This window comes from Pseudorasbora parva, chromosome 4, assembly GCF_024679245.1.
Source record: "Pseudorasbora parva isolate DD20220531a chromosome 4, ASM2467924v1, whole genome shotgun sequence".
Taxonomy (NCBI): Eukaryota; Metazoa; Chordata; class Actinopteri; order Cypriniformes; family Gobionidae; genus Pseudorasbora; species Pseudorasbora parva.
In genome coordinates this window covers 18933709-18960403 of record NC_090175.1, presented here as the reverse complement: position 1 = coordinate 18960403, position 26695 = coordinate 18933709, and the positions used below count along the sequence as shown (strand labels likewise).

The 26695-nt window shown below is 38.0% G+C and overlaps 1 protein-coding gene across 3 annotated transcripts in view; it reads right to left on the bottom strand.

The window, feature by feature from the left end:
- Window positions 1–26695, bottom strand: part of ctnna2 (catenin (cadherin-associated protein), alpha 2) — a 678725-nt gene that overhangs the window by 36960 nt on the left and 615070 nt on the right. The gene's annotated exons all lie outside the window — the stretch shown is intronic.

The following is a 26695-nucleotide window of genomic DNA, read 5'->3' as shown; positions in this document are numbered from 1 at the left end:
CAAACACAAAGCACTCTGGTGGAATCATTACTGAACTTCACATTCACATGGAAATTATTAGGCCAGTTTACCTGGGTAAATAACAAGGAGCGGTTTGAGATGATGTGGAAAATGTTTGCAGACAGTCTGTATGTGTGCTAGAGTTAGAAGTAACGTGGTCTCCTCGGTTGGTCCGTTCGTGATCGCCTCGCCGAGGGATGGGGGGTTGCTGGGATGTTGTGGATGGTTGCGCCATTTGCACCGCCCTAAGGCGGTGCATATATTATATTACAGACATTTAAACAATTTATTCATTCTTAATGTTCGGGGGGGTGGGAGTTGTTGACAGAAAAAGTGTAATTAAACTAGCAGATGGTTCCTCTATGCGCAATACCTCCCTGTCTAATTTCTGCCTGCCTGCAGCCCTCAGGTTACCCATCATGCAGTGCATCTGGCAATGCCGGTACACGCAAATACACGTGTGCGTAAAAAAATAAAATAAATAAAGAAGTCTCTCTCTCTCTCTCTCTCTCTCTCTCTCTCTCTCTCTCTCTCTCTCTCTCTCTCTCTCTCTCTCTCTCTCTCTCTCTCATCATCAGAAAAGCATCTGCACAAAGAGCACTGGCCAGATTGGATGCTAAAAACCTGGCTGCCTCTCTCCTCCCCTTCTGCCAAAAACGTCGGATCTGACAGAAAACGCCGGAATATTCCTCAGAAAGTTTATAATTTGGTGACATCATGTCAGACCTCGATGAAAGGCGCTAATAGGTGTGTCAGGGCTGTTTTGATAACAATTCAGAATTGGTGTTCCAAGCATCTCATCCTCTGCTGGTAAATCAGATTACACCTTAGCCACGAGTAAGGATTTTGACAGCGCTAAAGTGACACATGCCTGCTGGCAAATGCAATACGACTGAAGCCATATCAGCAGGCTTCTCTTCTTTTTTTTCTTTTTTTTTAAGGTAAATCGAGGCAAATCAAATCTGTGTTAGAAGATTCTTGCTTACGGCCCTTTTCTCCTGTTTACCGCTGACAGCTCTGAATACTTTGATGGATCGCTCTTGCATTTAAGTGTGCGCTTTCATGTGTGTATTTGTGCATGTGTATGTTTAGCTATGTTGCTTAAAGTGTAAAGACTAAAATGCTTGAGGGTTGCAAGTGATAATGTGTGCATAGGAGGACCAATGGGAGTAAAAAAGTATTCATTGATGCATCAGGATTCTTTCTTCTGTATATACTACACAAGTTTGGCCAAACCCTGCACTCAGAAAGAGAGAGAATGGAAAATAATAATAATAATATTTTGTACCTTATTTACCCCTGAAAGAGGTATTAATATCTTGACTGTAAATACAAAAAAATGGTATTTATTATTATATTTTGACAAGGTATCACCCCAGTGATAAATTCTGTGCCTTTTTTTCCTGAGAGTGTGCATGGCAACCACATCCTTCCCTAACTGTCAGGTCCGCCTTGTATCTTAGAAGTGCAGTTGGACCTCTTAGTGGAAGTGACCACCAGCTCCACCACCCTTTAGAGGGGCAAGAGACAGCAGCATAAAGGACCGGATGGAAAGGTAGGGGGTTGTTTCATACACCAGGCTGGCAGTGTGGGACTCACAGCGTTTGCAGGAAATAATATCCTGTCATGTAATTCCTCACTTCCCTTGGTTCTCACTAGTCCTTCATGGTCTGAACACGCAGTCAAACCAGCAGCAGCTCCTGGACGGCGGCCAGAACTGGCCGATGCTCCAGCACTCAATTCTCAGAGCTGGAACCCAGCCAAGACACAGTGTCCGGCCAAAAATACTAATTGCAATTATCTAAAGAACCACTCCTCCTTTGTGAGTCCTTTTTATTTTCTCAGAGAGAAGGCCCCTGTTAGGCAGCCAAGGATGTCAAAATAATATTCATGAGTTTTATGCTAGGTTGAGACAAGCGTGTGCGCGTTTCCTTGCATGTTAGAATATTTCAGAGAAAGTAACTGCATCGTAACTGTGTCGTCTCTCTGACTGACCATTATGTGTTGTCTAGTTAGACCTTTATAAAAGAACTATTGATTTCTGAGCATTTCATTTGGCCGACCACATCCAGAGAATCACTCTACAAGTATCAGCTTTACCCTGAAGATTACTTAAATGTAATAAAACAAATACACAATATTTCATATTAGAATGCAATTATTGAAACTATCCATGCTAAATAAATTATTTATAAATGAAATAAAAATACTACAAATAATAATTAATAATATAAAAATAGTAAAAACTCCAAAAATGTGCTGCAAAACTGAATAAGGTACCTATATGGGCAGCTTAAGTCATCACGAGTGCCCTAATGCAAAGGGTTTTCCAAAATATCTGTGATAGACAATCATGCAATAAGTGTTGCTATTGTTAGGTAAAAACTTAATACTATTAAAAATGTTAATTGAAATAAATCTAAACTCTAAATATTAGATGAAACATGGCCATGGCAACTAAATGAAATAAAATAAAGCTAAATAAAGAGAAGAAGGAGAAAAAAACTAATCAGACAAAATGAAAACTGCAAACATAAAATAAAAGCTAATTACTACAATATAAAAATTAAAACAAAGTGAGAGAAATTAATATTATAATTACAAATGACATCCCCTCCCCCGGGCCGCTCACTAGCTCATGGAACAGGGTCTGTACCTCCTCTCACATGAATCAGTATTTCAGACATCTCAGCACTTCTTGGTCGAAACATTCCTGTCAAGAAATAGGTATTGTTTATTGTATTTCCGTCTGGAAATGGAAAAAATGGAATGAGCATTCACAGACAGAATCTAAGAGAAATAGGGGAAGTCGTTGTCAGAAGAGAGTCAAGTTAAGAGTGGGGCACAAGAAGGTGTTAGCCTGAGTGCTTCCCCCAATTCCCCAACTGTACCCCGGTCAGAGTGTAAATAAATCAGCCTGTCAGCACAGATGAAGCAGAACGGCCCACTGGGGGGAAACAAACACAGGGTCGCGGAGCATGACCATGTGAAAGCTAGCAACAAACCTCAACAGTGAAGTCCCTGATGTTTGAAACCTGATGACCCCTGACATGTCTACAGGGAGATCTGAAAAGGCCCAGACAAGTTTACATATTGATTTAAATGCAAAGTTACAGGAACATTGCAGAAACTGTTGGAATTGGGACCATGAGGTTAGCATACTAAGTTGCACACATTTTGAAGTGTCGTTCCTGCAGATGGTGCAGGGATTCCGTGTGAGGGCAAACTATTTCCCAACGCAGATTTCACACCGGGTTCAGTAGGTCGTGAACTTCCTGTGGTGAGTTTATCCTTTGCACAGAATTCCACAGAGTTTGAATTTATCATCATCTACAGTGCATAATATCATCCAAAGATTCAGTGAATCTGGAACAATCTCTGTGCATAAAGGTCAAGGCCGGAAAACCATACTGGATGCCCGTGATCTTTGGAACCTTAGATGGCATTGTATCACATACAAGAATGCTACTGTAATTGAAATCACAACATGGACTCAGGAATACTTCTAGAAAACATTGTCAGTGAACACAATCCACCGTGCAATTCGCTGTTGCCGGCTAAAACTCTATAGGTTAAAAAAGAAGCCATATCTAAACATGATCCAGAAGTGCAGGTGTTTTCTCTGGGCCAAGGCTCATTTAAAATGGAGTGTGGCAAAGTGGAAAACTGTTCTGTGGTCAGATGAATCAAAATTTGAAGTTCTTTTTGGAGAGCTGGGCCACCAGGTCTTAAGAGGACAAGGACAACCCAAGTCTTTATCAGTGCTCAGTTCAGAAACCTGCATCTCTGATGGTATGGGGTTTTATGAGTGCGTGTGGCATGGGCAGCTTACACATCTGGAAAGGCACCATCAATGATGAAAGGTATATTCAAGTTCTAGAACAACATATGCTCCCATCCAGACATCGTCTCTTACAGGGAAGACCAATGCCAGACCACATACTGCATCAATTACAACATCATGGCTGCAGAAGGAGGATCTGGGTACTGAAATAGCCAGCCTGCAGTCCACATCTTTCACCATAGAAAACATTTGGCACATAATAAAGAGGAAGATGCGTCAAAGAAGACCTAAGATTGTTGAGCCACTAGAAACCTGTATTAGACAAGAATGGGACAATATTCCTCCTAAAATTGAGCAACTTGACTCCTCAACAGACAGTTATAAAAAATGGGGATGCCACACAGTGGTAAACTTGGCCTTTTCCCAACTTTTTGGAGATGTGTTGATGCCATGAAATTTAAAATCAACTTATTTTTCCCTTAAAATGATACATTTTCACATGATAATGACAGTATAGTGAGTGTAGTTTTTCCCAAATTAGGTTCATATTACACACATTCATACTGTACTTTTTTAGCTGTCGTAAAGTAATTATTCAGAATAAGTACCTACTCAAGAGTGTATGCGATTTCAAATGCAGCCAATGAAAAACACCTAATTATAAGTGTGCACTGTTTTCTTCACTCTCCCTTAAGTGAATGTGTCCTGTGTATGGGCGCTCTCATATGTGCCGAATGCTGCCGAAAATTACAGTTGCCTAATTATAGACTAAGATTAAAAACGAGGTCCCTGTTGGACTTGGAGATGTTACTGAATTTCAAATTCAGCAAAAAGATCACTGGTGTCACTTCATAGAACTTGTGCACATAAAGAAGAATTTTATTCTTAAGAATATGTCATAAATCCACCCCTAGAGCCCTAAACATATGGTGAATTAAGATCACCTTTATAGAATGAAAACACTGTGTTCATTTCCCATGGTTATAATAAATAAAAAAAGTTTTAAAAAAAAGCATATAGCCACTGCATTGTACATTAAAACGCTTCTTCTTATTTGACATCTCATGGTAGTGAATTAGCCTTTCTGGCTTCTTACACTGACACTTCTGCTCAATGTGGAAGAGTGTAATAGATTCAAAACTGGTGGGCCTGTCACAGCTAGCTGGAAGCATGAATTTCACAATGGAGCAATATTATTAAAATCTACCTGTCCTTAGCCAGTAAGCTATATTAAACACTTCCAACTACCACGCTCAACTGGGTCTCAGGGCTGCGGTCTGGACCAGGTCGGCCATCAGTCAAGAGGCTTTTCTTTTCCCATCAGCTTCTCTTCTGTTCTCTCTGGAAAAGTCCCCATTAGAGCCAGAAGTCTCCAAAGTACCGCAGTGAAATGTTAACTGTCACCAAAGTTGCACTAAGAGGCCTGAATTTGATGTATGGGGTTGTCATAAATAGACATCATGTGGAGATAATGAGATCTGGCATGAAGGTCAATATGAAAAACTGTCCCAGCCCCTTCAGAGTTTTAGCCTTGGTGAAAAAGAAGGGTTCAGTGTATGCATGGGTACATTTCAGCAAAGTGTAAGTTAATGGCTTTTGAGGGCCATTAAGAGCAAGTCTTGATCTAAAAGGATATTATTAATGGAGAATCGCCATGAACAGTCTAGGACTAACCTTGATCTTTTTCCATAAAAACAACATTAAATAAATATTATGCTTTAAAACGCTGTTCCTGGTCTATTTCACCTGGTTTAAGTAGAAATACCTCTGGTGCTATTGTCATTTTTAGGAATGCTTTTGATGTTTGCTGGTATGGCTTCTTTTGTTGTTGCCATGTCCTCATCAACAGGGGCTACCCTGTTTAAAAATATATATATATATACAGTATATATTGTTTGTAAGGTTGCCATTTTTCACAATCTCTCACAAAATGTCCAAACCTTCGAAAATACTTGGGTTAAAAAAGAAAAGAAAAGAAATTTGGTTCCTTGTGGTTTACAAACAATCATTAGTAATGTAGTGAAATGTATTTGACATACTTTGAAATAAACTATTAAATCACCTTACACACCAAGGTACTTACAAAGTACCATTAGATTATCATAGTATTAGTGTTAATTATTAGTGTTCATTCCCTTTTTAATGTTGCATTTTGTCAGTTATTTTTATTTTAAATAACTTTTTATGGTTTTACCATAGTATTATAAAAAGTTATGATATCAATTTACTTAGGCATTGATATTATATATATATATATATATATATATATATATATATATATATATATATATATATATATATATATATATATACATATATATATACACACACACACACACACACACACACACACACTTTTTTGAATTGTTTTAAAACAACTCTTAGAATCATGATCAAAACCTCCATTCTTTTTTCTTAATGCACATGCTGCAGTTAATGGGCAAGCTTAAACGCTAATAATAAGAGTAATATTTCAGGCAAAACCATGACAATTTCAGTCCTCATATGCTGTAAAATAGCTAGGTAATTTTACACTCCTGCCTACCAGGATAACACTTCTTTCAGCACTTTGCAGATGTTAGCTGGAACCGCTAAAATACCAACTTCACTACAGGAGTTAGTGATAAGCTTCTTCAATTTAAACCTTGGACACAGTAACAACTATCAATAGTGCCTTCAACCACCTAGAAGGACATAGGTATACACAAACACACACACACACACACACACACACACACACACACACACACACACACACACACACACACACACACAGTCCCAGGTTGAGTCTTATTTGTCTCCAGAGTCTGTAATCTTAATCATGTGAGTCGCAGGCCTTGCTTAAGAAGTCAGTAAGCGTCCACACCACTTTCCTCGACTAAGTCACTGTGCCAAGGAGCTTATTGCCTGGGAAACCTGCAGTTTGGAGTGTGGCATAATTAAGTGCCTCACAATCATCCAGTTGATAAACAAAGCTGAATTGAGGCAAATAAAGCAGAGCCAACCAAATGAAAAGAGAAAGCCTGTCGAAAGCCATGTTGATTACTTCTTTTCTTATTTCAGGAAAGATGCAGTGCCTGCCAATGTTGGGTTTTAGTGTTCACAAAGTGAACGGCATTTGCTTCTTCCTTGATATGGTGGTGCACAGGTAAAACTAACCACTGACACCAACTCAAAATAATATTAAACCAACTTAAACTTTAAATTAAAGTCGTCGTCCCTAACTCACCCTCTTGTTTCTTTTATGGGACACAAAGGAACTCTTTTTGCCAATACAATGAAGGCCAGTGTCCAAAACAACATTAGATCACATTGATTTTCACTGGATGGGTGGATGGATGGATGGATGGATGGATGGATGGATGGATGGATGGACTGGGCTAAAATAATATGTGAGCAGCATGTATGTACATTTTTGAGGAAATAACATTTCTCAATCGTTATTGATTATTATACCATACAGCATGCAATCTCAGCAAAATACTTATTACTTCTTGTAGAGACATTTATTGACTGCAATAAAATAAACCCCCTTGTGTCTTTTTCATTTGTTTCATACTGCATTTGCATTTAGTTCTGTTGCGTCAGGACTGATTTTGGCTAGATTAGATATTGATTGCTATTCTTGTGATTGCAGCCAGTGTGTTTTCAAATCAGACACTTCCTCTTAGTTTTTTATTTTTATTTGAAACTTTGGTAAAGAAATATACATGGGTTGGAAAGAATTTTATATCAGAGTAACAGTATACTATACCATTGTACATTCAGTAGTTATTTTGCAGGTAAAAGAAAAAGAAAAACAAAGTCCACTAAATGGAAAGTTATTAATTTATATCAAATTAATGATATGTCTGTTATACATGGAAAAACAGCTTTACATTTCGTGACACACACACACACACACACACACACACACACACACACACACACACACACACACACACACACACACACACACACACACACACACACACACACAATGTTTCTGTTTTACCATTTAATATCTGTGTGTGTGTGTTTGGTGATTGGGCCTACATTTCCTATGAGCCCAATATTAAACATAGCCTCTTTCATCAGGATCTAGAGAAAATATCACAAGTGCACAGCAAGCAAAGATAACATCAAACAATTTCAAAAGACTATTTAAGGGTTCATACGAGCCACATTTCACTGAGAACAACCGGCGCTGTGGAATCTAATTTAGCTGCAATGCTGTGTGATTTTTAGCTTTATTAATGAGTTTAACAACTGACAAGCGACCACCAGGTATAAAAAGTCGAGGCCCAAAGCACTGCTCAGATTGGCATATAAACCCTAATAAACTCTAAATTATTTTGATGAATTCTAAATATGATTTATTTTCCAGGGCAGGGAGCGCTTCTGTCTGGGTTCTGGCAGTTATGGTGGAGATGGGTGCCTGGAGAGTCATTTCCAGCATATAAAACTTTACTGACTTCATTGTGGGACATGGGAAGGTAATTGAAAGCAATATAAACAATCCATAAAGCAGAGTGGACATGCTTGACTTTGTACAAGTGGAGAGGCAAGGGGAAGGGTGGCGACTTTAATCGCCGAGGGCAACAGCGGAGATGGCGTCCAACCGGACGACACTGATGTATTCATGGATGGAGAATTGAGAAGGATGGATGCCCGAGAGGGTGATAGAGTGGTATGGGCCAGGTGGTTCATTGCTACCCAGCTGTGGTGGCACTCAGAGATGCCCTACTGAAGTCCTAGCTAAATCATTACAAAAAAGATCTCTGCTCAGTGTGTAAAGCGACTTCCTGTTTTCAGCTCAAGGCTGCGTGGGCTGCTCTGCTTCAAATCTGGGGTCAGCTCTCATGGACATATGCGCCCACAGAGAACATTTGGATTGATTGATGTTACTCTCACATCTTGCACTCCGATCCCAACATGCCTTTAAATCGGAGTAGATAATAGGTCTTCAACATAAAAAGCTTGAGAAACTTGGAAGGCGCTGTGTGCCTCCCCAACTTCCCAAAGTACAAGAGGGCCGCTTTCAGCTTTCACTGAATTATCGATCTCTCCTCGTAAGGGTGCAAGCCAAGCAGTTGTGTTTGGCAGCAAAGCCCAATTATGAAAATGGAGCCAAGCTTGTTCTTTGTAATTTCTATGTATATTTAAGAATACACCAGGACCACAATTTAAAACAGTTCGGAGATAAACAATGCATTTAAAAGTGTTTAGGTGGAGATAGTGAGAGAGAGAGAAAGAGAGCGAGCGACAGAGAGAGAGAGAGAGAGAGAGAGAGAGAGAGAGAGAGAGAGAGAGAGAGAGAGAGAGAGAGAGAGAGAGAGAGAGAGAGGAAGTACTTGGTGCTGATATGTGATTTCAGTGATCGCAATTACAGCTTGACCCTATTAAAGGAACTTTATGTAAGAAATGTATTTCAATGAATCATAAAATGACCCTGATATGTCACTAGACAATAAGAAAACATGTTAATTTAAAATACTTATATCACTGACAACAGTAGTCCAGCCAGGATATTGTCATTTAAAAGTTGTTGTTGCAGTCCTCAACTGTTGATGTTGTCATGTTGTGTTTTGGCCTGACGCTCCGCCCTCCACCTATCGACCAATCATGAAGTCATTAGTGTTTGGGCATCCGGGTTGCCAGCTCTGCTCTAGGTACCACAGCTGCAGATACAAACGTTCCTGCTGATCCTGGAGCCAATCTGGCAACCTCGAGTCAGGGGGAGGGGGAGAGGGGATACACCGCTCTACAGTCATTTGAAAGGGATTGCAGTACCAGTTTTGGCCACAATCTTACATACACATCTTTTAAAATATGACAACAGAGCCCGACAAATTATTTCTAAGTGCCCGTCCATCTGTCTATTTATTTGATTCCTGCCAATGATGTTGTGGGTTCTTGCCTTTTTCTTTATATTCTTCTCTCACAATGTGAAAAAAGTCAACATGCATATCTTACGGCCTTCTCACCACATGTAATGAACAATATCCCATGAACTATGGCGCTGAAAAATGCTTGGAATATCTAGTTTTTCTCCCCAGATCCTCAGTCATGCTTTTCTTTTTCTGGTCTATCAAAAGGGGAATTTAAAATGTCATTTGCTAACCTGATCTTCACTTCTAACGCAAGTCTCCATCCTTTACTGTGGGGAGCTTTTAGAGAAACACAACAGACTTTGCTGATATCTTTCAAAATAGTAAGAATTGTAAATTATTTACAAATATTTTTAAAAAAGAAAAAAAGAAAAAAAAAGGCTTATGCGTCCCATGGAAAGTGCCATTTTCAGTTACATTGGAAATGCATCGGATTGCAAGATGTAAATTGAACATACGCCTTCAATATCCAGAACTATCCAGACACGATATGCATTGAATAAAGGGGCCAGAGATAGCCTTCTGATAGACTGCATTTCAGATCCAGGCAAGTCAAAGCGCTCAGATGAGGATTTGAGGGGTAAGCGTGCTGAAGCGAAAAGAGAAAGATATCTTGCAGCTTTTTTTTTTTTTTTTACTTGGGTAAACTGTGGCAGTTGCAGGTTTTGGATGGCTCTTCTTTTCTACCTGAGTGTGAAAAACGAGCAAAGCTTGAGACTGAGACGGTGCCAATCAACTGCTGGCTGTCTCTCAACAGCTCTGTCTGGATGAGCTGCAAAGAGGCCTGTGTGAGTGTGTGTTTGTGTGTTGCCAGTGTGAAGAAAGGCAATTACTGATCTCCTCACCTGCAGTAGACTTGGGAGGCACGTTCTACTCGTACACTTTTCCAGCATTTCCATGAAAACACAATGTCCTTTAGCATTTTTTTAATGTTAAATATTCAAGAGCTAACCTTCATTGCTATTTCTATCTATCTATCTATCTATCTATCTATCTATCTATCTATCTATCTATCTATCTATCTATCTATCTATCTATCTATCTATCTATCTATCTATCTATCTATCTATCTATCTATCTATCTATCTATCTATCTATCTATTTTTTTTATTATATATAATTATATAATTTTTAACATCTACAATTTTGAGTCGGAGAGGTCTGAAATTATATCTATTTGAATAAAAACTCGAATGCATGCACTGAATGTTTCAAATATTTATTTTAATATCAAAAACAAAACTTATCACATCCTTTGCTCAATATTTGCCTGTCTAACAACAGAATCAAGGTCTGCAACAGATGCACAAATATACAATGATGAAATATCGTCTCGGAAAGGGGTATACATTTATGATTAAATCAAATCCAATCTATTTCTCCTCAATCCACCCACTTAGAGATGGTGTCACTTGTGAGACTGATTATTCTCAAATGTTACCAATCGACAACATGGTGAACATCAGCTGAATATTTATTTATCGCCATCGACAAATTACACGAGTAGATGCTATCGATCTTCACAGCTAATAGAAGATGTCCTCTCTCAGTCTCTGCATGTTTGCGCAGCGGGGCTTTCTTGAGTTTAGAGCAAAAGGTATTGCTGATATCCCTAATGTATTGATCATTTCAAGACTCTTGCAGCCAATTTGAGTCTGTGACTCCTCCGTGTCTCCTTTGTTCATGCCTTTTGATCTACAGCTGCACGCTCAGTCACGCTAGACATTGTGCCTTTTCTTGATTAATGGACATGGACAATGATTTGTACCAGGGGAGCAGGTTACTTTATTTCCTCAATGCTTTCTGGAGAGCTAATTCATAACAGCTGCACAGCTCCCCAATGATTTAGCAGTTTTGATTTAAAATCTACATCAGGATCTCAATCAAAAGGGTTTATGGAGAAGTCAATCTGCTTGTTACAATAATAAGAAAGGTCTCTGTTTTCCCCTTCACTAACATCCAGTACAATTAAGGTGTATGTATATTAACGGACATTAACCAAGACTGGATTACTCCACAATGCTTTTGTGTCTTTTCCTGGTTATTTCATATCTTTTAAAACGATACATGCTTTCAGATCTTAAGAGTAGGTTTCTAAGAAGCACATTAAGGCACAGTGTTTAAAATCAGAGCAGATTGTCCAGATTGTGTTCGGAAATTGCTAATGTTACACGTCAGCGGATGTACTTTACATTCACACGTTGTCCATTAGGAGGTGGTGTGAACAAGGGGGTGGGTGTGAGAAAATGAAAGGGCAGAGAGCGAGCGAAAGAGAAAAAACGACTGAAAGCACAGAATTACACGTTGAACAGTAACCATGGATCTAAATGGTCTTAAAAGCTGATCCCCACCCCCCCCTCCATTTTGTAACCCTATTAAAATACAATGACATTAATTAGGAAATTCTGACATTTATATTTGCACTGGCTTTTTTCAGTCTGCTTCAGTTCCGTTTCAAAACCTGCAGAACTGCTACATAGGCAGCGTCCAAAGTGTCACAAGTGATTTGGAATCCTCTACACAGACACACCATGCAAAAAAAGTCTTCCGCACTGGAGAACAGACTTGCAGTTGATTTAAACAGATTTTGACATTCGTATGTTACTCTAATAAGCATAAAAGAGCTATATCAAAGTAACACAATCAATTTTTAATTACACTGAAGTACATTTACTGGCATTTTTTTTCTCCTCACTGATGAGTCAATGTCATTCTGGGACTGCCTTCTCCATGAAGCATACATATAAAGATAATGCAAATAATTTTGAACACAAATAGGGTGTGCCATTTGGAGCAGCTTTCACCTCAGGAGTGCCCCTATGATTCCTTAACAGAAATGGCCTTATTAGGCAGCTCACTAGATTTTGGAACAATGCATTTGCTTAGACATTTATAAACATAATCCCAAAGGAGCTCAGAGATCTCATAAGAGCTAGCATAGCAATACGTCAACACGGTTTCATCCAATTAGTCCATTAAGTGGACATAAATTTAACATTTGCCCCGGGTCGCCAAGGCTCTCCAACTTAATATTTGACAGGTGCTATTCTTTTACGGTGAAATAACAACATTGATTGTGCATCCAATTAATTTTCATTGTGCTTTTAATTTTAGTTAGTTCACTATTAAGAACACTGAGTCAGAATGTTAAAATATCATCTCTGCCACTTTTCTCTCCAGCATTTACCATTACTGAGTTGAACATTTTGGTTTGTGTAGTGACTGCCACCTTTCATTTCTTCATATAATAAAGTATGTCTCCCTCCTTTATTGATTTCATCCTGTAGATGAAATGTGCGGTTGCTACTTGCACATAATTTATATACAGTCTCAGAACCCGTAAAACTCCAGATGACTGTAAAATAATAAGCTGATTCGCAATATGTGTAGCTTTTTGTACAGATGGTGAGACTCATAAATTCTTGGAGGATAGATTTTGATTTATATATATAGTCTGTCTTTGTTCAGATTTCTACTTATTCTTTCTTCAGAAGCCAATATAAGAGCTGTGGATTATGTACTACGAATTCAACATGCTCTACCGTTACTTTGAATGATCAAAAATTATTTCCTTATTTCTTTTATACGGCTCATACTTCTAATGGGATTTCAAATTGAAATGCCCACCTGCATGGACCTTGGTTATTAAGACATTTCCACAGTATGTAGCCTGTAGTGACAGGTCTGAGCAAAATTGTAATGTTCACATGTGCAAAGAAAACAGATGCTGAGGGAAGTTCTTCACATTTCAACATTTCCTGCACAAAATCACACCATTTCAGCTTTAAAGACCCTCTGTGGTGAAAATCAAGTTTTTATTGTTATTTGTATGTCTATGTCATGTTTTTAATATGCTTTAAGGCAAACCATGTAAAGAAGAAGAAGAAGAAAAAAAATCTCCTTAAAACTGCCGTAAAAAAAAATCACCTGTGTTTCTACAATTTCTTTATTTTTATTTTTTTACAATGTAATGTTGCAAACTAATAATCACATCCATGTGTGAGCTTTAGCATATCATTAACTATAACTGCTCTGAAGTAGGGGAGTCTCAAGGGAAGCCAGGTTATCCTGGTATATTTTTCCATTGATATAAAAAAAATCTGGTACATTTAGCAATATCGCAGGTGAATTATGTATATAATGTAAATTAGGATGTTATGATGAGCTATATACATTTCTCCATTGAAGTTCTATGATGTTCAAAGCATGTGTAAAGATGCTGATTTTTAGAAGACAACAGCTGTCTGACTCTGCCTGACACATGGTTTGTGTAACATTAGCAACACATAAATAACAGTTTGATAACGTAATCAAGCAAAAGGCTAATCATATGAATTACCATTATGTGTCTGACACTGTAGAGAGCGATACTGATAAACCGACTTGTAAACGTGTTTGTGTGAGTGTGTGGAGATAGGGCTCATTTGCATATTCATTAGATCCACGTATACTAAATAAAGCAAGGGTGTAGTTACATTTCGAGACATTTTAAGACATGAATACATTTTTTCACCGAGAAAAATCTTTCAAATATGTAATTTTGGTGATCAAAGTTTAGTTTTAATGGTTAAAATGATTGAGTAGGCAGAGAGCTTTAATGATTTTCTTGTCTAGTGTCAATGCAAACGCAAACTTATTTGTATATGCTGTCCTGTGTGTTGCATGAAGTGATTTTCATCACCCCTTCATTAAAATGATCTCTTTGCGACTTATTTGTCATTTAGACATCCGACATCTGAGATTCTCACTGAAATTATTGTGAAACATTTAACCTCTCACCCTATTTAGCAAGCACCACTCTGTGAAGGCCTGCTCCTGTCAGCACCTTTAGACATATTATAAGAATGTGAATACAATTCTTCCATTTCGCAATCTCGATTTAATATCCACAAAGTCATTTGTACTGCATCAGCAAGTGTTGTGGAAATAGGCCATAAATATGTCCTGTGACCATAAATACGTATTTCTGTTTATTCTAATAGACTGAGCTCTTAAAAGAAAAAGAAACTGGAATTAAAGTTGTTTATGCTTACATTTAGCTATGTTTTATTCATCATGGTTCATTAATGCTTGAACCCCCAAACCCCGCCCCCCCCTGATGTTTTTGTGGGCAGGAAACATCAGAATTCCATTATGGCGAAGAACATAATTGATCTTGTTTCAGGAGAACCACGAGCCTTTGAACGCTAATAGTCCATGATGCTGATGTCTTTTAGCAAGACACATTCTCCATCTTTTTGATGTCTCTCTCATACGCAAATGTGCGTACTGCATTTAAGATGGCATCTCCATAAAGCTTCATAAGGTTTTTTTTTGTTGTTGTTGCTTTTGTGTAAGAGAAGGGAGCTGCAGAAAAGGAAGAAAGCCATCTGCTTCTCTCAGATCCAAAGGAAAGAGATGCTGAAGCAACTGTGTAGAGAGCGGCATAACTAAACAACTGAAGTGATTAGGACACCAGCACAGGACAGAAGACACAGAGCCTAATGCTTCTTTCAGACAAATACAATAAAATAAACAGAACATACTTCTAAAAAAAAAATACCAGTAGTGAGTGACAAGGACCAAGAGAAGCTAGTAAATGAAGGGCAGAGGTGGAGTCTGTCATATGATAAGATGCACCCAATGGAAGTAAAGCTCCATTTCCTTACGGGCTGCATTTTCTAAAGGTTAACACACACTTGGACTCATAGTGGATACATGGTGGAAACCATCACTCTTCCATCTGACCCTCAACTCCGCTGTCCCTGTCTGCCACATCAGTGAGGATCTCTACATGATTGGGTTGAAGAAGTGTCCAAGTGTTGAAGAAAAAAACATGCCGCACATGTCTTTGACTAGAAAAGTCTAACTTGGCAGCCATACTGATAACAGCCGGGCAGGTATAGAGTACATAAAGCATATACAGTCTCTGAATAGGAAAAAAAAAATATTACTATTAAGACTATATTCCAGTAACATATTTTAAATTCAGAAAAGCTTTTGACAAGATTGACATGCTCACCAAGACTGCATTAATTTGATAAGACAGTAAAAACATTAATATTGTGAAATTCAAAAAAAATTGAAACTTGTTTTTAAAATGTTTAATATATATATATATATATATATATATATATATATATATATATATATATATATATATATATATATATACAGAAACTGAAATTTCTGCATAATTTCTCCAGTCTTCAGTGTCACATGATCCTTCAGAAATCATTCTAATATTCTGATTTGCTTTATTATCTAAGCAGTTGCAGTGCTTTTTTTAAAGCTACACTGTGTAACTTTTTTAGTTTATTCTTAGCTAAAAACATTTAGTTCTTTCAAATATATATGTGCTCATTAATGTATATTTACTTTTTTCAAGTAATAAAATATTCTCTTAAGTTTATAATATGCCATTGAAAATACATACAAATGAGGGGTTCAGATGGCGGTCGCCGTGTTGCTCCTCCATCTTGAAAGTACATTAGCCAAAGAGGGACATACCCGTAAATTCAAGCTTCGCCTTTCACGTTTTAACACTCGATGGCACCGTGTCGAATGTAAAGAGGGGGATTGCCATGTTAATCTTGGACTAAATCGGCCACCGTAGGAGTTAAAACGAAATCAGAATTGAGAGGAACAGAAACTATTATTTACTGGATGTAAAATATTTGTATACTGGATTATTTACCTTTTCACCACTAGATGGGGGAAAATATCACACAGTGTAGCTTTAATAAAAATATTAAAAGTATTAATTCTTAAAAAAAAGTATATTTATGCTGTCTAGATAAATTTGGATGTCATGAGTCTGAAAAAGTACATTCTTGTAGAATTTGTTGAGTCCTTACATGTCAGAAAAAAGAAAGCAGCTACAAACTTCACCAAGAGTAACTGGGCTCAGACTGTCTACGACGCTAGAATAAAAAATATAAAAAACTGCAGTCTGGGTAATTGGCAGCATGCAGCAATGCGCATCGTATTAGGATTATTCTCCATGGAAACATTTTTTTTTTTTTTTTAGTTCTTTGCCTTCTGACCACTTGCAACTTTGCTTTTTTTTCTTTTTCTGCATTAATTTCTGCTTCATTTTATCAGCAGTGCAACACCTAGTGCCGAGTACGTAAGAAAGAGTAATGCATAATAATATAAAGATAAAGAAACCGCAGAAAGAGGATGCAAACTGCCAGAAGCAACCATCAAGAGACTCTGAGCCATATGACTCCCAGCAGAATATTCTGGAAAACAGTAGGAATGCCGTTTCTGACACACCCCCACCTTTCCTCCATCATTAGTTTAATAACCATCCGATAAGCAGCACAGGATCATGCCGTTCTCTTTCTCTCCCTGATGGTCATAGACCTCAGAACCTGGCTGTGTTATGCCACTACTGAAACAATGGGGCTTGATGAGCCTGCCGCCACCATTGAGGGTTTCACATTGATCTTGTCCCATTAATATAAGCCGCTTAGGCTGTCCCACAGAGACACTGCGTAAGAGTTCCAGGCCATGTTTCTGAACTGTTCCAACATTGCACACACGGACAAAATAAGCCCTACACTCACCATCCTGCTGGTTATCAGAAAACCATGTGAATATTAGAAGCACTTTGAAATAAAAGCCCATTCCCACTGACAGTAGATGAGAGCTGTTTGCATGACAAGAAGTTTATACCCACACACACACACACACACACACACACACACACACACACACACACACACACACACACACACACACATTCAAGTGTACATGCTGAGTCATTTATATTTAACCTTTTGCAGATGTTTTCATCCAAAGGGACTAACAAATGAGAAAAAGCGCAAGACATTTTTCATGAACGATCCAGCGATAAAAGTACTGCAATACAATTGTAGTACAAAAACTGAAGAGTAAATACAGAATGAATAGCAGATGGATAGCAAAATAAGAACATTTTACACAAATGATTGATCTTTGTCTATATGAAATTATAAAGGAATGTGTGAACAATCCCAGATCATCCATTGTCTCTGAAAATATCTAATAAAAAAAAATAAAAAAACAGCCTCAGAAGTCGTCATCTGATGCAATTCTATATGATTTAGATGTGAGTGTGTCACGTTCGGCCCTCCCTAAAAAAAAAAAAAAAAAGGCATTGTGACACCAAACATGGAAGAAGAATGCAGTGTTGTTTACTACTATGACAAAGAGTGCTTCAGGATCAACTAAATGCTAGATTCAAAAGTGGCAAAAGTTCACGCCACAATTTCTTTAAGATACGCACTAGGAGTTTGCCGCTTATTATTCTATTATTGCAGAGACATTGATTTTACATTTTCATGCCCCTGAAGGTCTGGCTACACAAAAGTAAGGCAACAAAAGAAAACACTTTTGAAAGATTTTTGTTTTGTTTTGTTCCTCACACGTATCACATGAAAGTCTTTGTGACATCGTTATGTTGAGTAAATGATGACAGAATGGCGTTTGTGATAGTCTTAAAGGCTCACTGAAGTGCTTTGGAACGTCCAGCATTATTCAATGTGTTGACGTAATTTCCCCTGAAACGGCTCCAGCTGTTAGCAGCTCCTCCCCTTTTTTGAAACAGCCAATAGCGTTTTGTTAATATACAGTTTGACTAGAGCGCAAGAGTGGACCTTTCTCTGTTTGGTAAAGCCAGTTTCCTCTAACTGTTTGCCATCATAATCTCCTCCATATCTCTTTTGAAATGCAGCATTCTTTTCAGAATTCAAATGGGTCGATATATTTGTTGTCAGCGCGGACTCGCGCATATGTTCCGCGCTGCGCACTCGTGTCTGTAGTCTAAATTTAGACCAGAGCCGTTGGGGTGTGTGCGCTGAGGCGATGCGTGAAACTAACGTGAAAACAGACTTTATTCGCCTCAAATGAAAGCATATTTACACTGAATTATTTCCTATCACATATATAGTGTGCTATGTGCCTTTCACCATGTAGAAATTAGTAAATGTGTGTTAACAACTGACCGATTTCAGCCGCAGCTTCAGCAGTGTAAGGGGGCGGGCTTTTAGGCATTTTGATTGGACAGAAGATTTGACGAGAAAGTGAAGTCTGCGATGATGTCACCAAAATCTGAGATTCATTTTAAAGGAAGTGGGAGACTGTAAATTTTGAATGCTTTTATCTCCTCAATGCAAATTTTGTCACAGTTTTGGAACATACTAGCTTATTCATAACTTTAAGGCTAACACAGTCATACTAAAAGCTAAACAACTTAAATTTTGATTTCAGTGGACCTTTAAAGGTCCCATGGCATGGATTCTTTTATTATTTTATAATGTTTCCTGAGGTGTAATTATATTGTTAGTATGGTTTTTACATAATAAAAAAAAAAAAAAAAAAAAAAAAAATCATAATTTAGAAATAAAGGCATTTTTTTCTATACTGATATTAGCCCTCTGGCTTGAATGCTCTGTTTAAAGGGGCGTGTCTGCTGTAAGTCCAGTGAAAACACCCACTGTTGTGATTGGCTGACATATTTGCATTTGAAAAGAGATTACGTGCAGAGGGGGCGTGGTTTAGTCATGCGCGAGGCCACGATCAGCAGCAGTAGCACTCACTGCCGGTCGAGAGAGAAAGACTAAGCTGGGGAAAGATTGCTGAGGAAGTGTTATTGTACTGAGTTGTTGAGAACACAAGTTTACTTTGTTTGTATCTGAGAGCTCTGAATAAACACGAGTGAACTTTGCAATGTCATTTCTCTCACAAAATGCTTTCACCACAACTAACAACAAACGCGACATCGACATGAATACAGTAAGAGCTTCTGTTGAGCATAACAGCGTCATTCAAACGGCAGTTTAGGCAAGTGTGCACTACAGATATACGTATGATGGACAGATCCCAACATTATAAATGGTTCTTTGATCGCTCTCTGTAGTTTAACTATTTAACTAACAGATTTCTTTCATGCTACTAACAAAAACGTGTGAAGTTGATAGTTTTAGTCACTGGCTTGATTCACAGATGCATCAAGATGGCCAGCAGCAGGACTGACAGTATTAAACGATTTAGAAATAAAGTCTGTGTGAACTTGAATGATTAGCTACACATCAAAACTCACTGATCCCTGATCAGGCATTACTGAACACTGTTACTCAGTGTTTGTGGCGGTGCTGTCGAATCCATATGGTAAAGCCTGTGCTGCTGACATCACGACTGATAAACTGACTCCTTTCTCTACTAATTCTCTGGGTGGGCAAAGCAGAGGAAGGGGAGGAAACCTTTCCTGGTATGACGTCATAAGAATTCAAGGTCAGCTCATCGTAGCTCTTATATCCTCAAAGGCAGAGAAAGACAGCCAGAACTCAGCTTACACCGATCAAAATGTATAGTCACTAGGGGACAATTTTCAGGCTAGGGGAACTCATATTAATGTTGAAAAACATCATAAAAAATAAAATAAAAATCATGCCATGGGACCTTTAAGGCCCGTTCACACCAAGATAAAGATATATTGTTCTAAAAATCATTCTCAATATTAATGAATATAAGAGTTCACACCACAGTGATACTGATAAAGTCACAGATAAACAATATTGTTGGAATCACTTGCAGAAAAAAAAAAAATTCTCCAGCAGATGATCGATAAAAACATTGACAGCCAATCAGAATTCATCCTGCTGTAACAAGCTTGAGCACTTAAAGTGACAGACAAGCACACGCTTAGAATAAACAACAATATTGTCTGCTGGTGTGGACGCTAATTATCTTTATAGTTATTGTTCTTGGTGTGAACAGGCCTTTAGCCCCAGGGTCAGGAACCTGTTGTGACCAATGCAATGCAATGCAATGACCAGTTTTTGCTTAATGCACTTTTCCAAAATAGTCACAGTAAAAAAAAAAAAAAAAAAAAAAAAAAAAAAATACTCCTAATATTAATACTAATACTAATATTATAAAACAACATGTTACTTTTTCCAATAACATTTAAATAATATTAACTTTATTAGGTCCATCGACAACTAAAAACTAGCAATAAATAAGTTGCAATATGGAATTAATTGTGCAAGTTTAAGTGAGTATTTGACATGTTTGCATTGTGACATTTCTGAACGTATTTGACTGTTTAGACGTGCAACCGTAGCCAAGGCTCAGAGCACGTCCACAGAAAGCATGCTTTTAAAACCCTTTTGCATGTACAATCACACGATCTTATCACACCCTATGCTCCAGGGACCAGCCAAGATTGATCACACCGGTGTGATTAGAATGTTCAGTGTAGCACGTGATCAACTTCTAAATTCAAATGTGCTTTTGTTCTGTTCGCTGGCGCTGAGGCAGAGTGACAGATGTACTCAGTGCTTGTCATATACAACAACTATTTAGTGTTTAACAAATAAGTACAGGCAAAACAGTACATTAAACGTTTGTAAAGTACACACTGATGTTTATGGAAATGACAATCCTTTCCACTTGAATTTTTATTAATATCAGATACACATTGTGCAAGTAACTTTAACGTTTTCACTATTCTTCTCCCAGTTTACCGGCCACTTTCATGTATTTCGGTAGGGGTTGATTCATGTGTTGTCAATCCAATAGATCCGATTCTCTGAACTGCAGCACAAACTATATGGCGGCGCCCATGGCGCATATAACTCAACTAACATGATCGTTATGAAGGTGTACCGGAATATATGACATTTCATATTATAGTTTCCAAATTTGTGAATATTTTTACTAAAAAAATAAATGAAAGCAAATCATCCAGCCCTTTTGTGACTTTGGTGTCAAGTGACAAAAAAATAAAGTGATATGTTCTAAATTACGTCAACTTGACAAACTCACAAAACAATATTTTAAACTTAATATCAAGAACATCCCACACTTTACTTTCTCATAATTCATGTTTCGTTATGAATAACTTCAAACAGTATCGTCAACTGAAAGCTGCGCGGATTATCATAAATACGACACATTTATAGGACATAAAAGGTCTCTGAGGCAAAAGCGAAAGTACCCAGTGAAATGTATTTTGGCAAAGCACCAGTTTCAATAAAAGGAAATGTTTCAGTCCAGGGACTTTTTTTTATATACTTTTACATTTCCGCTGCTGTTCGAAAAATTGTTTTCGCCATTACCACAAACAAGCTAATTAGCTGCTTGAATTGCAGGAGCTCTAGGTTACCACAGAAACGTAAGTGGTTTGCAGTTTATTGCTGTCTTGACACTCGCGAACAGCACTGAACACGCACTTTGGCTGGTGCAACTTGAAATATATTACTATTACCATAAACTTTTCATTAACTTTGGTAGGCTGTGCAACAAAGGAATTATAATTGGCTGCTTTTTCTGCAGAAAGCTGATCTCTGTTGATGTGCTTAATTTTTGTATTGTCATCTGCTGGTAAATGATGAGAGACCTGGAGTGACTTGCAGATCAGAAAGTCATTCCACCACAGAGGAACAAAGATTGTTGTAAGTGGGCTGGAATTACTATAGCAGCAGGCAGCCTCTCACAGACTCGTATGTCACAAGTTACTGAGGTCACATGCATGTTATATCTACAAGCTCTCTTCTGGAGACACTCTTTAGGATGTATGGGCTAGTCTGGCTCTAAAAGGCCAGTGGCTGGTTGCGTAAACAACACTTATCAAAAGGGCATCCAGGTTAAACGCCGCCCTGCTGCTGTCTGCCATGATCAGTTTTGAAGGCGAGAAATGCCAAGTCTAACTGTGATGTTGCTTTATATTCCCATAGTCTCTCGCTAACAAGCAACGGAGTGACATTTTAGCACGTGATTTGTCTGTGAGACACTGATTTTGATTCTGAATATATGAATGCTTGGGAAGGAGTGTGTGCTGCTGTGAGTGAGTGTATGTGTGTGTGTGATAATGACAGAGGCGTCCTTGAGGGCTGTTACTCAAGGATAAAACCAAAACAAACCCTGTAATTGATGTAGTTTGGAGAGCAGAGGGGTCTTAATGTATGATGTTTCCTCAAGAGTTGAACAATAAGGAACCCAACAGTGCTACCTAGCAACAGACTGAAGAGTGAATTCTCATTCAAAAAAAAAAGGAAAAAAGTGTGTGTGTGTGTGTGTGTGTGTGTGTGTGTTACGTATGTGAAAGACAAGCAAGAGGAAGAATATGTATCGGTCTGACACCTAGCCTGCAACAGAGGTGTTACATCTTCAACATGTCACTGTATAAAACCCAATATCCGACATGTTTAGTTTGCTTAACCTCTCTTCCGAGGTTGCGACTAGCTATTTGATAAAATGCTTTCATTCTTACAAGCACCCCTACCCCCACCCCCCGCACCCCTCAAATTCAAATGGGTGATACTAGTGTCCTCCTCGACAGGAGAATAAAGCTACACCATCAGCACTCACTTTATGATGTGGGTACAACAAAGCTCTTTTTCCTCAGAACATTTTTACTCTTATTCGAGCGACAGGTCAGGGCTATATATATACTTGCTTGCAATGGAGTGTTTAAAACAGTGTTTTCCAACCACTGTGCTGCAGGTGTGACAGGTTGCTAGGTGTTCTGTGCAAAATGATCACATGCCAAAAAGAGTTAATTAATAAAACAAATGCTACAAATAATACTGTCACTTGGGCGAACCCCCCCCCCCCTCTCTCTCTCTCTCTCTCTCTCTCACTCTCTCTCTCTTAAAGTGGCTTTTAAAGTATATAAAATATATCGATGCTATTGGACCTTTGTGTTTTACAAGTATTTCACCTTGTAAAACACAAAGAGCTTAAAAGATTTAAAAGAGCTTGTGACTAAACCTCATAACCATTAGATCTTCAAAACGTTAGTCAAACCTCATAACTCCACCCCACAACTTTTTAAAATGAAATACTGCACACAATTTGGAGATCTCTGCTTGTTTGCAATGCAAAGGAAATGAAGAAGTGATGTTTGAATAAAAATAGTGTTTTCTTTACTCAAGGGTCAGTCTGTCTATCTATGTTACGCAAAAATGTTAAGCCGCACAACTGATATCAACATTGATAATAATAAGAGAAAATGTTACCTGAGCACCAAATCATCATATTAGAATGATTTCTGAAGGATCATGTGACACTAAAGACTGGAGTAATGATGCTGAAAATTCAGCTGTCATCACAAGAATAAATTAGATTTTCAATTATATTTAAACAGAAAATGTGTAATAATATTCTGCAATATTACTGATCTACTCTATTTTTGATTAAATAAATGCAGCATTTGTATGCATAAGAGACTTCCAAAAACAAAATTCAGGTCTCAAGGTTCAAAATTCAATTGAACATGTTTAAGTGACTGATCACATCAATTATTTTTTTTTTTGTTGTTGGCCAAACTGAATTTAGGTGAATTAAATTGCATCAATTCACAAAAATGAAATTTGGCCAACTGAAAAATTTAGATGTCAGTCACTAGAAAATGTTCAATTGGAGACCTGATTTTTTTTTTTTTGCAGTGTAACATTTTCAAACTTTCAACAATTATATATTATTTTTTAAATTAGCTTTTAAGCTTTTTATTATTATCATCATCATCATTATCAATAGTATGGATGTTAGCCAAAACATTTTTTTTTGTGCATAGTTCTGCTCATAGCATGTACATATGAGTCGGCCATGAAGGAGTTAATCAAAGGATGACTTTTTAAATATGTTCTAAGCTAAGCAGCTCAGCTACATTTTCTGCACTGCCAAGCACAACATGGTCCAACCAAACGCTGATTGCCCAAGTGCATGGTCTCAACCCTCAGAGCAACAGGGACTCTATCCCAGAATACATGTTCACATTCCTCTGTGTGAGATTGGCCTGCGCTGTAGCTACTCCATACTGAAATAAACCAGTTTATGTGGGTGCACAATGCATTCCTCAGCCGTACATTGATTGCAGTCTGCTAAGAAAACCCAGACTGTTGACTAAAGATCTCTCTCTCTCTCTCTCTATCTTTCTCTCTCTCTCTCTCTCTCTCTCTCTCTCTCTCTATATATATATATATCTGTATCTGTATCTGTATATATATATATATATATATATGAAAAGAGTACGGCCTAAATAGTCCAATAAACCACCGGACAGACAATCTATGGATTGATTGTGAGTGTGTGTGTGTGTGAGAAACTGAGGAAAAAGTGAATTTTTAGGGCCACAAAATGAGGTCCTCCATCACCTTTTTTCCAATGACAGTCGCCCCACATACAATACACAGCAGACGCAGACATAGTCCATCTCTTCTCTATATATTTAATATCTCTGCACTCAGCAGAAAAAAGCCCCAGCCTCTTTAGAGAGCGCTCAGTTCATATTCATCCTATTCAAGCTCAAAAGAGCATTTATTGAGACTAGAATCAGCCACAGCCACAAAAAAACAAAACAAAACAAAAACTTCTGTTCTCATCAACTTGGCCTGTTCAGCCATTTATCCAGTTATTCATAAACAGTGGAAGAATATGCTGTTATCCCAGTTGTTATTTAACACTGATACAGTGATTCTCTGTATGCTTAAAAATAGAAGCTCTGTTCCAGTGCTCTCATGCTGAGATCATCACATCTTTTTTTCACCATTCTGTCTGTCTCAAGGCTACGATACAGCTCATCATATAGCATACACTAGCCTGTAACACATCAAAGTTGAACCTCTACTTTTGAAAACAATTTGGGCCAAACTTTTATTTCCAACTCATCTCTCTCATCTGTGGTACAAATGTCAGGAACCTGCTCCTCTCTCACACTGACACTGATAGTCAGCTGAATGCATTAGATATGCCTAGCACACCAGCCAGTGTTAATACGCGGCTGTATCGAACAGGCCGTGTTTGAGAGGCGGCTTGAAATGATCTTCAGGCCGTGTACGGCTCATGTAAAATGGTAGATTCGTCACGCCGGGCCAAGGCGGGCGAGTCGGATGGGATGGCACGACGTGACATGAAAGCATCAAAGGAAGACGGTTTGACAAAGACTGTTGTTTTTGATGAAGTAGGCTGAAAAATATCTTGACTATCTCTCTAAAACTGACAGACAAAGAACTCCTCGACCAGAGCAAGATAATGAGAGCAATGTTTCTCCCCTCAGATCTCCCAGGTGTAAGCGATCGGTTTTGAACATTTGCGGTTTTTCTTTGTAACAGAGTGGTCACGTAATGCGTATTTACATATAAAGTAATACTCAAAACCGCATGAATTCACTGTGTAAATATTTACAATGCCTCGTGTCAAATGTTTTCTGCATGTTAATATCCGACTCTCTTGAATACTTGATTCTAACGGGCCAATCACAGCATTCTGTTCAGACTGAATGTATAATAACTGGTCTGGTTTGTCTCTCGTAACACTTTCTTCTTGCATAACATCATCATTTCAACTTAAATAAATATCCACATACAAATTGGCCATAATCACAAAATAAACCTCTTCAGGATGATACAAGACTCCTCCACTTGCTGTCCAGTTCTTGATTACCCTGTCATGGTTTTTTTGACTGTAAATGATGTTGAACTTAGTTAGGAAACCTGCTTATAATTAAACATGGCTGTTATTTCTACAGTATATTAATGGGGTGTGAGACGGATACTGTATACTAAGTTTCCATTTTCAAAGGAACAGTTATGCATCATCGGCACAAAATCATCGCAAGCAGATTTTACAGTAAAGATGTGCTCAGTGATATGATATGATGAAAGATGCAAAAGACCAGCTCACATTGAACAAACTATCAGATTTATAATAGCAATTTTCTGTATTGTTGTTTGAATTAAGGTGCACAGGGACCTACTTTTGCTGATGTCTGCATTAAGTTAAAGTGAGTCAGTGTGTTTAAGAGAGAGAAAGTGAGAGAGAAGCAAAGAATGGAATAAAATGATAATGAAAAAGCAAAGTGGGATGTAATCAGTAAATTACCTCATGGGAAATGGTGATAATATTTTCTCTGTGGACTCGACCTCCTATAAATTACACTTTGCATTTAATAAGCCTTTATCATGAACTTGCTACCTTCTATGCATTTACCTAATTAATCAGAGATGGCAGTGCAACGGCTAACGTGCTTTACTTTGTATTTTACCGTGGTAACGCCCAACCCCCCCCCCCC